This window comes from Nycticebus coucang, chromosome 13 (assembly GCF_027406575.1).
Source record: "Nycticebus coucang isolate mNycCou1 chromosome 13, mNycCou1.pri, whole genome shotgun sequence".
Taxonomy (NCBI): Eukaryota; Metazoa; Chordata; class Mammalia; order Primates; family Lorisidae; genus Nycticebus; species Nycticebus coucang.
In genome coordinates, this window is record NC_069792.1 from 33239830 (window position 1) to 33254548 (window position 14719).

At 39.9% G+C, this 14719-nt stretch overlaps 1 protein-coding gene across 1 annotated transcript in view; it reads left to right on the top strand.

Annotated features, from left to right (window-relative positions):
• Positions 1-14719, top strand: part of LOC128563566 (uncharacterized) — an 856840-nt gene that overhangs the window by 600508 nt on the left and 241613 nt on the right. The window lies entirely within an intron of this gene.

Genomic DNA, 14719 nt, shown 5'->3' on the forward strand with positions numbered 1-14719 from the left:
GAGATAGAGGTCACTCCCTACCTCCATTATCAGTTCTACACCACTGGATCCATATTTCTACTATTTGGAGTTTAGGCTACTTTCCAAAGAAAAGTAACTGAGACTGTCCTTTCCAAAATTACTTAGGGGTGAAACTTCAGAGTTTATTTCTCGGTGGCCATCAAGTACAATGATCCTAAAATGCGTGTTGTGTTTAGGACATCAAGTTTCAGCTTCTGGGGTAACATTAGGTTTTCAGGGCTGAATGAAAATGATAAAGAAAGAGTTGGGTGAGGTCAGATTATGCAGATTCTGAAAACTTTTGTAGTCCATGATGATTATTTGGGAACTCACTAACATTTGTAAAACAGAGACTAAATAACGGTCAGATTTTTTTTTTTTTTTTTTGAGACGGAACCTCAAGCTGTCGCCCTGGGTAGAGCATCACAGCTCACAGCAACCTCCAACTCCTGGGTTCAAGCGATTTTCCTGCCTCCGCCTCCCAAGTAGCTGGGAATACAGGCATCTGCCACAACGCCTGGCTATTTTTTTGGTTGCAGCCATGATTGTTGTTTGGCGGGCCCGGGCTGGATTTGAACCCGCCAGCTCAGGTGTATGTGGCTGGTGCCTTAGCCCCTTGAGCCACAGGCGCCGAGCCAACGGTCAGATTTTTATTTTGGGAATCAGTCCCTGCCGCCGCTAGTAAAGTAGGTTGGAGTAGCGGAAGAGTCAATAATCAGCTTTTAGGTGTTGCAACATTCTTAAAAATAGTATGGCCAGTTCTGGAGCTTTAGCAATTAATAAACTCATGGCTCGGTGCCCACAGCTCAGTGGCTAGGGCGCTAGCTACATACAACATACAAGAGAAATGGAGTAGTTAGAGTCTAGAATTTTAAAGACTTTACACGGGACCTGGTTAGTAGCGGGTCCGTACAATACGGGGAGGAATAATTAGCCAAGGGTAAGTGGGTTGGCGTGACTGGATGATGTTGCTCTCATAGGTAGTGTGGCACCCAAAGAGAAGCGCAGGGAGATCAGGGAAAGTTCATTCGCGATAACCTGACTTTGCCTCCTGCGACGCCCAGGTCTATGCGAGGCCGGCGGGAAGTAAACCAGCGCCTGGAACTCAGCACCGTGGAAAGGAGGAGGCTAAAGTCTGGGCGCCAGCGTTAAAGTGGCGGTGCTGGGGCGTCGAAGATTTTCAAGGAAGAGGATTAAGTGGACGAAAAGATACGGGAGGCTGTGAAAAGCATTAAAAAAGGCGAAGAGGGATAGAATTCTAAGTCTTTGGCCCTCCCCAGAGTATAAAGAACCCAGTTCTGTCCGGGCGCGGTGGCTCACGCGTGTGACCCGGGCATCCTGGGAGGCCGAGCGGGCTGAATCGCCCAAGACCGGCCCGGTCAAGAGCCAGACCCCGTCTCTAAACACAGCCGGGCGCCTGCTGGCCCAGCTACTTGGGAGGCTGAGGTAGGAGGATCGCGTTAGCCCAGGAGTTTGAGGTTGCTATGAGCTAGGGCGACGCCACTGAGCTGGAACCTGGGCGATAGAGTGGGACTCGGTCTCAAAACAAAACAAACCCCAAGTTCTGCTTCACTTGCAACAGGCGCGAAATCCTATCCCCTCCTCGCCCGGTCAGCAACCAGGGATGGACTGAGGAGGGGAAGGCGGCAGGAAAACACTTCACAACCAAAGCGGATGGGTAAGGAGCCAGCCTCACCAAGTAGGACCCAGAACCCCTGCCACGCACTACAGCAACCTCCGGTACCACCGCCCTCGGCCGGGTGCTGGTTTGCACCCGCGCAGTCGCCCACCAGCTAGTCCGTGGCGCTCCTGCAGCGCCGGTGCGGCGGGGCCCTGGCGCGCGAGCGCGTTCTCCCGGGACTGCAGGCGCCCTTCTGTGGCCAGGGAAACCAGCCGGCTGGTCCCCGCTGCGTTAATTTCTTCGCGCCTGCTCCCTCCCACCCAGGCCGAGAAGAGACAGGGCTATGGTTGCTTTTCCATGTTACTGCAGGCAGAGGGTGTCGATGTTTGCCTAAAAAATTTAGAACTGCTGGTGGTAATGCAGTGGCTTGCAACTTCGGAAAACAAGCCAGTACGCCCTCAAAGACCTAAACCCAGAGTCCACCCCTACGTGTGCACACGTGCATACTCAAGAGAATTGAAATGCTCGCGTGGAAACCTAGGCACGAATGTCCATGATATTATTCATAGTAGCCCCAAAGTAGATAACCTAAAAGTGCTTTTTTTTTTTTTTCTTTTTTTGTGTTCAGACAGAGTCTTACTTTGTCACCCTGGATAGAGTGCCATAGTGTCACGGCTCACAAACTCTTGGGCTCAGGCTCGGTGCCTGTGGCTCAAGCGGCTAAGGCTCACACAGCAGAGCTGGAGGGTTCGAATCCAGCCCGGACCCGCCAAACAACAATGACGGCTGCAAACAAAAAATAGCCGGACGTTGTGGCGGGCGCCTGTAGTCCCAGCTACTTGGGAGGCTGAGGCAAAAGAATCTGTGGCTCAGTGAGTAGGGAGCCGGCCCCGTATGCCGAGGGTGGCGGGTTCAAACCCAGCCCTGGCCAAACTGCAACAAAAAAATAGCCGGGCGTTGTGTTGGGCGCCTGTAGTCCCAGCTGCTTGGGAGGCTGAGGCAAGAGAATCACGGAAGCCCGAGTTGGAGGTTGGTGTGAACTGTGTGACGTCATGGCACTCTACCCGAGGGCGGTAAAGTGAGACTGTCTCTAAAAATAAAAAAAAAAAAGAATCATTAGAGCCCAGGAGGAGTTGTAGGTTGCTGTGAGCTGTGATGCCAAAGCACTCTACCCAGGGCAACAGCTTGAGGCTCTGTCTCAAAAAAGATAAAAAAAAAAAAAGAAAAAAGCAAAAACAACTCTTGGGCTCAAGAGCTTCTCTTGCCGCAGCCTCCGCAGTAGCGGGAACTGCAGGCGCCCACCGCAATGCCGGCTCTTTTTAGAGACCGGTCTTGCTCAGGCGGGTCTGGAACTCCTGAGCTCAAGCAATCCACCCGCCTCGGCCTCCCAGAGTGCGAGGATTACAGGGCTGAGCCACTGTGCGGAGCCCTAAATGTTCATCAGCCATCAATGGATAAATGTGATGTATCCATACCATGGAATATTTTGGGGCCATAAAAAGTAATGACATAAAACATATAGAGTGAAAGAAGCCAGACATAAAAGCGCACACGTGTGATTGCATTTCTATGAAATGTCTGGGAATTTCTGTGAATCCGTACACACGCATGAAGTCCAAAAACGGGGAGGGAAAAACAGCCATTGCTAATGGGTATTGGAGTTCTTTTTACTTTCTTTTTATTTCATTTTAATTTTTTTTGAGACATTCTCACTATGTCGCCCTCACTAGGGTGCAGTGACATCACAGCTCACAGCAACCTCAAACTCTTGGGCTTAAGTAATTCTCTTGCCTCAGCCTCCCGAGTAGCTGGGATTACAGGCTCCGACCACAACGCCTGGCTATTTTTTGGTTGCAGTTGTCATTGTTGTTTAGCTGGGCCTGGCCAGGTTCAAACCGCCTGCCTCCGTGTATGTGGACGCTGTCCTACCCACTGAGCTGTGGGCACTGTCTACCTTTTTTTTAAATTGTGGTAAAATATACATAAAATCTACCATTCTAAAAAGTTTTTTTTTTTTAAGTAGCATTTCTATATATTTACTTATTATTATTTTTTTTTTTTGGCCAGGGCTGGGTTTGAACCTGCCACCTCTGGCATATGGGACCAGCGCCCTACCCCTTTGAGCCACAGACGCTGTCCTAATTTGATTCTTTTTGTCATAATTAGCAATGAGAAAAATGCTTCAGGATGCCAAGACTTAGAGGTTACTATACCATTCTTTATTTTCTAGTAAGGCAGTTCTAAATAACAGTTTTGATCTGAAAAAGAGAACTATAAAATAGCATAATTTTCCTCAAGTGAGTGCTGAACCAATCAAGAAATAAGACAAGAGCTAGTTACAGTGGCTCACATCTGTAGTCTCAGCTCCCAGGACTCTGAGGTGGGAGACCAGGAGTTTTAGACCAGACTGGGCAACATAGAGAGCCCCTTGTCTCTAAAAAAATGTTTTTAAATAAGATAGGCCAAATGCACAGCTCATGCTTGTAATCCTAATACTCTGGGAGGCTGATGTGGGAGGGTTGTTTGAGGATAGGCGTTTAAGACCCGTCAGAGCAGAGTGAGTCTTCATCTCTACAAAAAAATAGAAAAATTAATCGAGGTGGTGGTGTGTGTCTGTCTCAGCTATTCAGGAGACTGAGGCAGGAGGATTGCTCAAGCCCAGGAGTTAGAGGCTGCATTGAGCTATGATGACACCACTGCACTCTAGCCTGGGAAACAGAGTAGTTTGAAACCCCATCTCAAAAAAATAGACTAAATAAATTAAATAAATAAACCAACAAATAAATAAATAAGACAAAAGATAAAAGCAGAAGCAGATGAGGGCCAAAATATTACCTTTATTACTGATAATTTCTTTTAACAGCTCCAGCAGATTTTAGCATAGTAAATAAACAAAAGTGGAGAGCAGACCTATTCTTTTAACTTGGTTCACAAATATCTAAATGTAGAAAAGTCTGGTTAAATCTTGGGTAGAGCTAGAATTTTTGGAATGAATAGATAGCCATCTGCAATAATAGAGGCCCAACTTGAATTTAAATGTAAGTGGATTCTAAATATTTCTACTTATCTTGAAAAGAAAAGTTTATTAAAAGAAAGCACTGATGGGCTAGTTTAGTGATCTTTTTTAATATTTTCTGCTGTTGAGTTTTTAAGATTTATTGATTTTGGTAGTAGAACATGTTTCCCAGGCTAGAGTGCAGTGGTGCCATCATAGCTCAACGCAGCCTCTAACTCCTGGGCTTGAGCAATCCTCCTTACATATAGGCGAAAAAGTGTGCTTTCTTACGCTGACATCCAGAATTAGGCAAATTTACCCACCCAAATGTGTCAAGAGCTGGGCTAAAAGGCCTCACTTAGTCCATGGGGATGGGTGAGTATAGAAGATCATTGCTCTATGACATCAGCCAAGAGGAAGGAGACTGGGATATACATGCACTGCATTTTTCCCCCAAATTGATCAATTTGATAAACCAGTCATTCAGGAATTGGAGAGATCTAGGGGATGGAGAAGATCTAGAATGTTGCAATATAGTACAGTATAGTGCTTTCAAAGTAGTAGAATATAAATCTTTCCTTTTAACAGCAACATTCAAATATTCCTCATTCTGCTTATTGTCCCTCATTGAAAGTGATACTATTTCACCAGGTGCAGTGGTTCACACGTGTAATCCTAGCACTCAGGAATGAGTTGAGACCTGTCTGAGCAAGAGTGAGACCCTGTCTCCACTAAAGATAGAAAAATTGTGGTGGGTGCTTGTAGTCTCAGCTACTCAGGAAGCTGAGGTAGGAGGATCACTTGAACCCAGGAGTTTGAGGTTGCTGTGAACAAGGCTGATGCCATGGCACTCTAGCCTGGGGCAACAGAGTTAGACTCTCTCTCAAAAAAAGGAAAGAAAGAAAGTGATACCCTTTCAAACATAGATATGCAAACACAGTAAGCAAGAGTTCCATGATCTGGTTCTGCTCACATCAATCTTTGGAAAAAAAAGAATGAAGAATTTGTCCGCAGGCCCCAGTCAATCTGTTTGAACACACAGGGTGATCTCTTCCCTTTATCATACTTCCTGGGGTAGAAATGATAGACCAGTGTGCCTCCAATCATAATTTAATATCATTGTAAGAATTTGAATATGTCTTTAAAACTATAATTTGATATTTTAGATAAATGGAATCAAGTGTCTGTAATGTGTTTTCGTTTTAAATCCCTTTCTAACGTATGTGTTAATATTTATTTTCAGTTCCTTCAGGAATTAGTGACGACTTCAAGCGTCTCCTTTCCTTGACTTCCAGTTCATGCTGGAAGTTTACAGCAATACTTGCCAATATCTTTGCATCACAGATTGTTCCTCCTGGGACTTACAATTGGCTCAAACTCTGTTTGTTGATGAGTCTTGTACAGACAAGTGACCGTAGAAAGGAACTGGAAGATTGCCTGGATATTTTAATTATAACAAGTGATACTCTACTAGTAGACAGGTAAATATGTGACATGAACTTTTTTCTTTTTTTTTTTTTATTAAGCAGACCTAGGCAGACCTAGGCTTCAAACCCCCCACCCATGGTACACAGGACCAGCACTTTAAGTGAGCTACAGGTGCCCAGCTGACATGAATTTTTTAAAATGTTAATTGGCCACAGGTTTGTATAAATTTTTTCAATAAGCATTATTATAAGAGGAATATTTAGGATTTATCTGAACTAGTATATATAATTATTCTAGTCACTTTTTATCAATAAAGTAATAAAGTTTTGAAACGTAAGTAGATAAATGAGATATTTGCTTTTAATATTTTGAGAGTGTAACCACTCGAAGTTTGAACCTTTTCCCTCACTCATTCCTTTGCGGATATGTAGCAAATGCATCCTTCCCAGCCTTCCTTTTCCCCCATTCCCTGGCTCTACCTTTGTGCTTTGTTTTCATTTTTTAGTAATCTTCCCCGCAAGGAGCCAAGAAGCCATTTTTAAATTTTTCTCCAAGATTCCATTCACTAATATTGATTCACTGTACCCAACAGTGCCAAAATGACTGTTTTGGTGATACCTCATTCCTAACTTTGGAATAGGCCTCTACTCAGAGTTTTGTGGCTCCCCATTAGCAAGTACCCTTTTCTTAAAAAGTGACATGAATGTTCACAAAATTTAGAATAAGCTCCTTTTAAAATATTTTGTATGTAATTCTAAAGCAAAAAATAAATTTATAAAGTGAATTTAAAATAGAAAAATGCAAATCACCATCATATTAATTATACAAATAATATTTTGCTAAAATTAAATTGCCACTTGTAATGATCCAAAATTCCATATATTTCACCACTTTGTTTTCTGCTCACGAAAGTATTTAGTTCCCTGACATACTCACCATGTCTGGCTATTTCCAAACTTTTAAATTTTATAATCTGAGAGGTAGAAAATAGTATTTTATTTTTATTTGCATTTCTTAAATGCATTTCTTATTTCAACTGGAAATAACTTTCAGCATCATTTAAATCTTACTAAACAATTGTATTATTTTTTATAAACCTCCTAATTTTGACCATTGTTTATTTTTCTTTTTTTTATTGTTTATTTTTCTAAGTTGTTTATCTACTTCTTACTAATTTGTGATGGCAGTTGAAAATTAAGGCCTTTGTCTCTTTTCCTGTTTGTCATTAACCATTTGACTTTTCTTATGATATTTGGGTCTATATGGCAGATTTAATTTTGTTTGTCTTGAAGTAAAATTTGTTTATAGTATAATAATCATATCTTATTATTACCATTAAAATCAATTAATGAATTTTAACAAATACATAGACTCCTATACTCGCTACCACAATGAGCTATAGAACATTTTTATCACCCAAGAAATTACCCTCATTCCCTCTTCCAGTCAGTTCCTGTCTCCACAGGAGATTTCTGTAACCATAGATTAATTTTCCTATTGTTAAACTTCATAAAATGGAATCACACAGTGCATCCTCCTTGGGGTCTAGTCTCTCTTGTTTAACAAAAAGTTTTTGAGATTGGTCCAGTTTTATGCGTCAGTACTTCATCATTTTTTTTGATGAGTAGTATTCTCTTATATGAATATGCCACAGTTGTTTTTCCAGTCTCCTAGTGGTGGATGTTGAGTTTTGCATGTTTTGACTAGTATAAAGCTACTGTAAACATTCTTGTACAAGTCTTTTTATGGAAATATTATTTTCATTATCTTGGGTAATACCTGGGAGTGGGATTGCTGTTTCATAAAAGAGATGAACATGTAGTACAGTATTTAACTTTACAAGAAATTGCTAGTTTTCCAAGGTGGTTGTACATTCCAGCCAACAATATGAGAGTTCTACTTGTTCCCAATCTTATCAAAATTTGTTTTGTCAATCTTTTTCATTTTAGACATTCTAGTGACTATGAAATGGCATCTCATGATTCTCATTTGCACATCTCTGATGACTACTGATTTGAGCTCTTTTTCATGTGCTTATTGTGGCTATTCATACATCATCTTTTATGAAGTGTTTCTTCGAGTTCTTTCCGTACCTTTTGAGGAGCATGCACATCTTAACAATATTCAATCTTCCAATCCATTAATGTTGTCTATCTCTCCTTTTATTTACATCTTCTTTAATTTCTTTCAGCAATGCTTTATAAAGATCATGTATGTTTTGTTAAATGGATTCCTAAATATTTGATGTTTTTGATGCTACTAAAATAGCATCGAATTATTTTATTAAATTCATTTTCAATAGTTTGCTATAAATATATAGAAATACAACTAATTTTTATATTTTGACTTTGTATTCTGTGACCTTGCATCAGTAGTTTTAAAAGTTCCCCACCTAATATTTTGCTAAAATTAAATTGCCACTTGTAATGATCCAAAATTCCATATATTTCACCACTTTGTTTTCTACTCATGAAAGTATTTAGTTCCCTGACATACTCACCATCTCTGGCTATTTCCAAACTTTTAAATTTTATAATCTGAGAGGTAGAAAATAGTATTTTATTTTTATTTGCATTTCTTAAATGCATTTCTTATTTCAACTGGAAATAACTGAGCAGCGCCTGTAGCTCAGTGGGTTGGGCGCCAGCCACATATACCAAGGCTGGTGGGTTTGAACCCCGACGGGGCCAGCTAAAACAACAATGACAACTGCAACAAAAAAATAGCCAAGCATTGTGGTGGGCGTCCGTAATCCCAGCTACTTGGGAGGCTGAGGCAAGAAAATCACTTAAGCCCAAGAGTTTGAGGTTGCTGTGATCTGTGACACCATGGTACTCTACCCAGGGCAACAGCTTGAGACTCTGTCTCAAAAAAAAAAAAGTTCCTCACCTGAGCTCACATGTTTGGGACCAACCTGAGCAAGATAGCTGGGCATTGTGGTGGGCGCCTGTAGTCCCAGCTACTCCTGAGGCTGATGCAAGAAAGTGGCTTGAGCCCAAGAATCTGAGATGATTGCTGTGAGCTGTGATCCCAGCGCACTCTACCAAGGTCTACAAAGTGAGATGTCTCAAAAAAAAAACAACAAAAAAGAGTTGCCATGATATAGAGGCAGATGGGACATTGGCAAGCTTAATGCAAAAAAATCTAAATAAGCAAAAGAAAGCAATCTATAAAAAGAAGAAGGTTCAGTTCAAATGTCATCTCTGTGTAACTTTCTGTGGCACCCTTCTAGCAAGAAATAATACTCCCTTCTGAATATTTTGAAGATATTATTTTAGTACTTACCGCTTTATGTTTTAGTTTTTTATGTCCTCCTTTTTAGGCTTTCTAAGTTAAGGACCAAATCTCATGTATGTTTTTATCTCTAGCAAGTAGCTGGTATAGCACAGGTATTCAATAAACATGGAATGAAAGTAAATTTAATTGTGTATCTGTTAACACATTCTGACTTCTAAAAATCAAATAAAAGTAATAAAAATTTTATTTTTTTTTTCCCCTTAGGCTTTTGAATTTTAGCATAAGCCTTGTTCCCCATGGTATATGTCATCTAGTCTCTACTGAAATTTTCCCCACTCTATCCAGGAATAAGTATGGAACTGGAGCAGTTAGCATTCAAGCTGGCAGTGCTTTGCTAGCCAAAGGTGGTATCTGCTTTATAGGGGATGTGGCTTCACACAAAAAAGATAAACTTGAACAGCTTCAATCAAGTAAACTTTTCTTCAGATTAATTTTTACTTATTTAACCTATACTCTTCATCAGTCAAGGAGTTATTTAACAGTGAAGATAGAATTGCATATGTTTTAGGAATTCAGAAGTTACATTAAATGCCATTTTTCATTTCAGGTTTATAAATAAAAACAGGGGAATTTGTCTCTACAAAAAAAAAAAAAAAAACAGGGGAAATTAATGTGCAAATGTCCTGTGCTAGCCTTTGGTGTTGTGCTAACACGTGAGTTTACATTGGGCCAGATTTATTTCCTCTTCTTGTCTTATTGCATTAGGACCTCCAGTACAATGTCGAAAAGTAGTGTGAGAGGGGAATTCTTGCCTTGTTCCTGATCTTAGCAGGAAAGCCTAAAATTCTCATCATTAAATATGATGTTAGCTGTACATTTTCCATAAATTTTCTTTATCACATTGAAGTTCTCCTCTATTCCTAAGTTGCCGAGAGTTTTAATCATGAATGGGTATTGGATTTTGTCAAATTCTTTTCTGAATCTATTAATATGATCATTTTAATATGATTTATTTTTCCTTTAGGCTGTTAGTGTGATAGATTACATTACTTAATTTTTTTTTTTTCTTTGCAGTCATGGCCGGGGCCAGGCTTGAACCCCACACCGCGGGTACATGGGGCCGGCACCCTACTCCTTGAGCCACGGGCACTGCCCACATTACTTAATTTTTGAATATTGAACCAATCTTGCATACCTAGAATAAATACCACTTGGTTGTGGTATATAATTCTCTTTATACATTGTTGAATTTGATTTGCTACTACTTTGTCAAGGATTTTCCATTAATGTTCAAGAGCAAATCTGCTCTATAGTTTTCTTTTTACAGCAGAGAAAGGGTTTATTTTGCAAAGCACTAATAAAGACTAGCAAATTCTCTCAAGTCTGTCTCTCTGAGAATTGGGGGGACAGTTTTTTTTTTTGCATTGAATTTTTTCTTTGGAAATTTTTGGCTGGGGCTGGGTTTGAACCTGCCCCCTCCGGCATATGGGGTCGGCGCCTTACTCCTTTGAGCCACAGGTGCCGCCCTGACAGTTTTTTTTTTTTTTTCAGGTTAATTGAGGATATAAAGAATTAGGTTACAGTGTTTGCGTGTGTTAGGTAAGGTCCCTCTTACAGTAGTGTCCTGCCCCAAAGAGATGTGCCATACACCCTAACACTGTGTCCATTAAGTGGGAGCCCACCCATCCCCCTCCGTCCTCCCCTGTCCCCGCTTCCTTGTTCCAACACTCCCCACCTTGAATTGATTTGAGTTTTTCTCTTATGTGGGCATGTATTAGATGTCTACTGGGTTCATATTAGAATTGAGTCTATTGGATTCTTGCTTCTCCATTCTTGTGATATTTTACTAAGAAGAATGTATTTCACTCCATTCAGGATAATACAAAAGATGTAAAGTCTCCATCTTTTTAATAGGCTGAATAGTATTCCATGGTATACATATACCCCAGCTTGTTAATCCATTCCTGGATTGGTGGGCATTTAGGTTGTTTCCACATTTTGGTGATTATAAATTGATCTACGATAAACAATCTAGTGCAAATATCCTTACGAGAAAATTATTTTTTTTTCTTCTGGGTGGATGCCTAGTAATGAGATTGCAGGATCAAATGCAGTTTTCTTTTCTAATAATATCTTTGTCTTCTTTTGCTATTAGGGTAACACTGGCTGGGCCGGTTTTAGCTAACAAGAATGTGAACAGCCATGGACTGGGAGAAGAGCAATAAGGGCCTGGCCTTCTTGACATGTCAGCACGACTATATGAGAGTGTTCAAAGTACACAGCATATTGTTTCACCCTGCAGGAGAGGGCAGAAATAGGCTCATTCGATTAGGGCAATTGAATTTTGACCATAGCACTAAAGCCAGTCAGTGGGAAACAAGGTTTTCAGTAACAGTGGAACATCTGGGTACCTATATGGAAAAAATCTTAGCCCATATCTCCCAAGTATACACAATAATTAATTTGAGATGGATCACAAACCTAAATGTAGAAACTAAAAATACAAACCTTCTAGAGGAAAATGTAAATATCTTCATGACATTAAGGTAGGCAATGATTTCTCAGGCAGAATTCAGATAGCACTAAATAAAAGAATTGATAGACTGAACTTCATAAAACTAAAAAGTTGTTTTTATTAAAAGGCCCCATTTAAAAAGTAAATAGCGAAACAAGCAAAAAGAAAATAATTGCATATACATATAATGTACATATACATATACTATAATATACATATATGTATTATATATATTATATATTATAATATACATATACATATAATGTATTTGCCAGAACATAAAAACAATTTCTATAAGTCAATAATATAAAAAAAAAAAAATTGACAACAGACTTGAGTAATGATTTCTCACAGGAATATAGACAAGATGACCAAAAAGCATATGAAAGGGTATTGAACATCAGTAGTTATCAGAGAAATGAAAATAAAAATCACAATCAGATACCAATATCAAATACTAGCAGAGCCAGCGTCATTAGTGTGGAACAAGTGCAGTTGCCCAGAGGCCCTCCTCCTGCCACAGGACCTTGGCATTTTGGTCAAAACTCTGCTATCACCATCCTCTAGTGTTTTTTTGGTAGGTAGTCAAGATTGATTTAGGAGGAACTTAACATACAAAGCAGTCTTGTGTGCTGGCAAGACAAGGTAGATCTCCATGCTCACAATGCTTTTATGCCATGCATGGAAAAAAAAAGGGAAAGGGAAAATAAAAGAAAAAACTACTGATGGCATTTTAAGCCATTTGGTTGCTTTTTGCTTTACTTTCTACTTAAAGGAATTGTTTGGGTTCCCAACATTCTTCAGTGTGCATGGCGACAGAGGAATGTTGTGGGCAATAGCAATTATCTTGAGATAACCAGTCCTCTGGTTGCTACGTCCTACAACTCACTCTGTGGTCATGTACCCACAGTACATTTTTACAGGGCCAGCCACAGAACCATTACCAGCTATAGTGTTTACTGAGGGCAAAGGGAAATGCAGAAAAGTCCTTATTTTTGGAAAGTCACAGGGGTCAAATGCAATGGTTTGTTACGTGTAGGGGTTTTGAGGAGCCTTATTCAAACTCCACTTTACTCTTACGGCAGTATTCACAAATCCTTCCAGGTGCTTCACTCTGAAGAACTAATTTTTTTTTTTTTAAGAACTAGCTAAATCTTAAATTAGTACATTTTGATTTTCCTGAAAGCTCCAGTTTTTCCAACATGTGCAGATTTTCCAACTCAAGTCATTTAGCGACGACTGTTTCTTCTGTACTCCAGCTGTAGCCTCCTACACTCCCTGTTTCTTTCCACATCCACACAGATTCTAATCCATAAGTGGGAGCTAAACAATGGGTACACGTGGTCATAAAGTGGTGTAAAGGGCAATATTTTTTTTAAAACATATTTGTATCAGTCTTGTTTAACTCAAATTTTCAATAATTTTATCTTTTAACTTGTGTTTTATAAGGAAATCCAGTGAGACCATGGAGTAGAGGAGACACATCCATGTGTGTATCTGCTGTTCGTTGTTGCCCTTTCTCATACACCATTTGTAATCACCTATGCTGCGTCTCTAACATACTTTGGTTTTTTTTTTTTTTGGAGATACATACACTTTTTTTTTCTTTGAGACAGAGTCTCACTTTATCGCTCTCAATAGAGTGCTATGGTGTCATAACTCACAGCAACTTCAAACTCTTGGACTTAAACAATTCTCTTGCCTCAGCTTCCCAAGTAGGTGGGACCATAGTGCCCACCACAACAACTAGCTATCTTTAAATATGGGGTCTTGTTCTTCCTCAGGCTGGCCTTAAACTTGTGAGCCAAAGCAATTTACCCACCTCGGCATCCCAGAATGCTAGGATTACAGGTGTGAGCCACCACGCCCAGCCTCTACCACACTTATTATGTACTTGCTTTGATTGTTGCTGGACTCTTCTGTGTCATGAGTACACTGCAATTCAGTGCTCATATTCCATATTAACACCTCTTCAGCTGAGTATGAGGGAGTGCTAATTGCCCCAAGCTCCCCAAGCCTTCTGTTTGAACCAGACTTACTTCTAAAAAGGAAAGAAGGCTATGGCATTTTTAATAAGCACGAATGACCAAGAAACCCTATCGTAGTCTTTCTTACTTGGTTACCTCTCTGTGCCTATTAATTATAGTGAAAATGATGACACAGGAGGGAAGGGGAAAATAGGACAACCCCATATTTCTTTTTTCTTTTCAGTCTTTCTTTACTCATCAGAAAGCTATAGGGAGAGAGTTTTAGTGAAAATGTGTGCCTATCAAGAAGTAAAAACTGGAAGAAGCACATTACCTGACTTCAAATTATACTACAGAGCTATTTAAACCCCAATTGCATGATACTGTCATAAAAATAGACATATAGAGAACTCAGAAATAAAGCCACACATCTGTAATGAACTTATCTTCAACAAAGTTGCCAAGAGCATGCATTGGGGAAAAGACAGTCTCTTAGTGAATGTTGCTGGGAAAACTGGGATATCCATATGCAGAAGAATGAAATTTACATCCTTATGTCTTATATACAAAAATCAGATCAAAATGTATTAAAGACCTAAAGCAAGGACCTGAAACTATGAAACTACTAAATAAAAACATTAGGGAAAGGTTTCAGGAAGTTGGTCTGGGCAAGGACTTCTTGAGTAATATACCCTTAAAACACAGGCAACCAAAACAAGATTGGACAAATGGGATCACATTAAGCTTATAAGCTTCCACACACTTTTGGGGGTGGGACACATTTATAAGAGGGACTCTATCTAACAAATGCAATCAGTGTAACCTAACTCTTTGTATCCTCAATGAATCCCAAATAATAAAAAAAAAGCTTCCACACAGTGACAACCCACAGAATGGGAGAAAATATTTTGCAAACTACACATCTGACAAGGGATTAATAGCTAAATATATAAAGA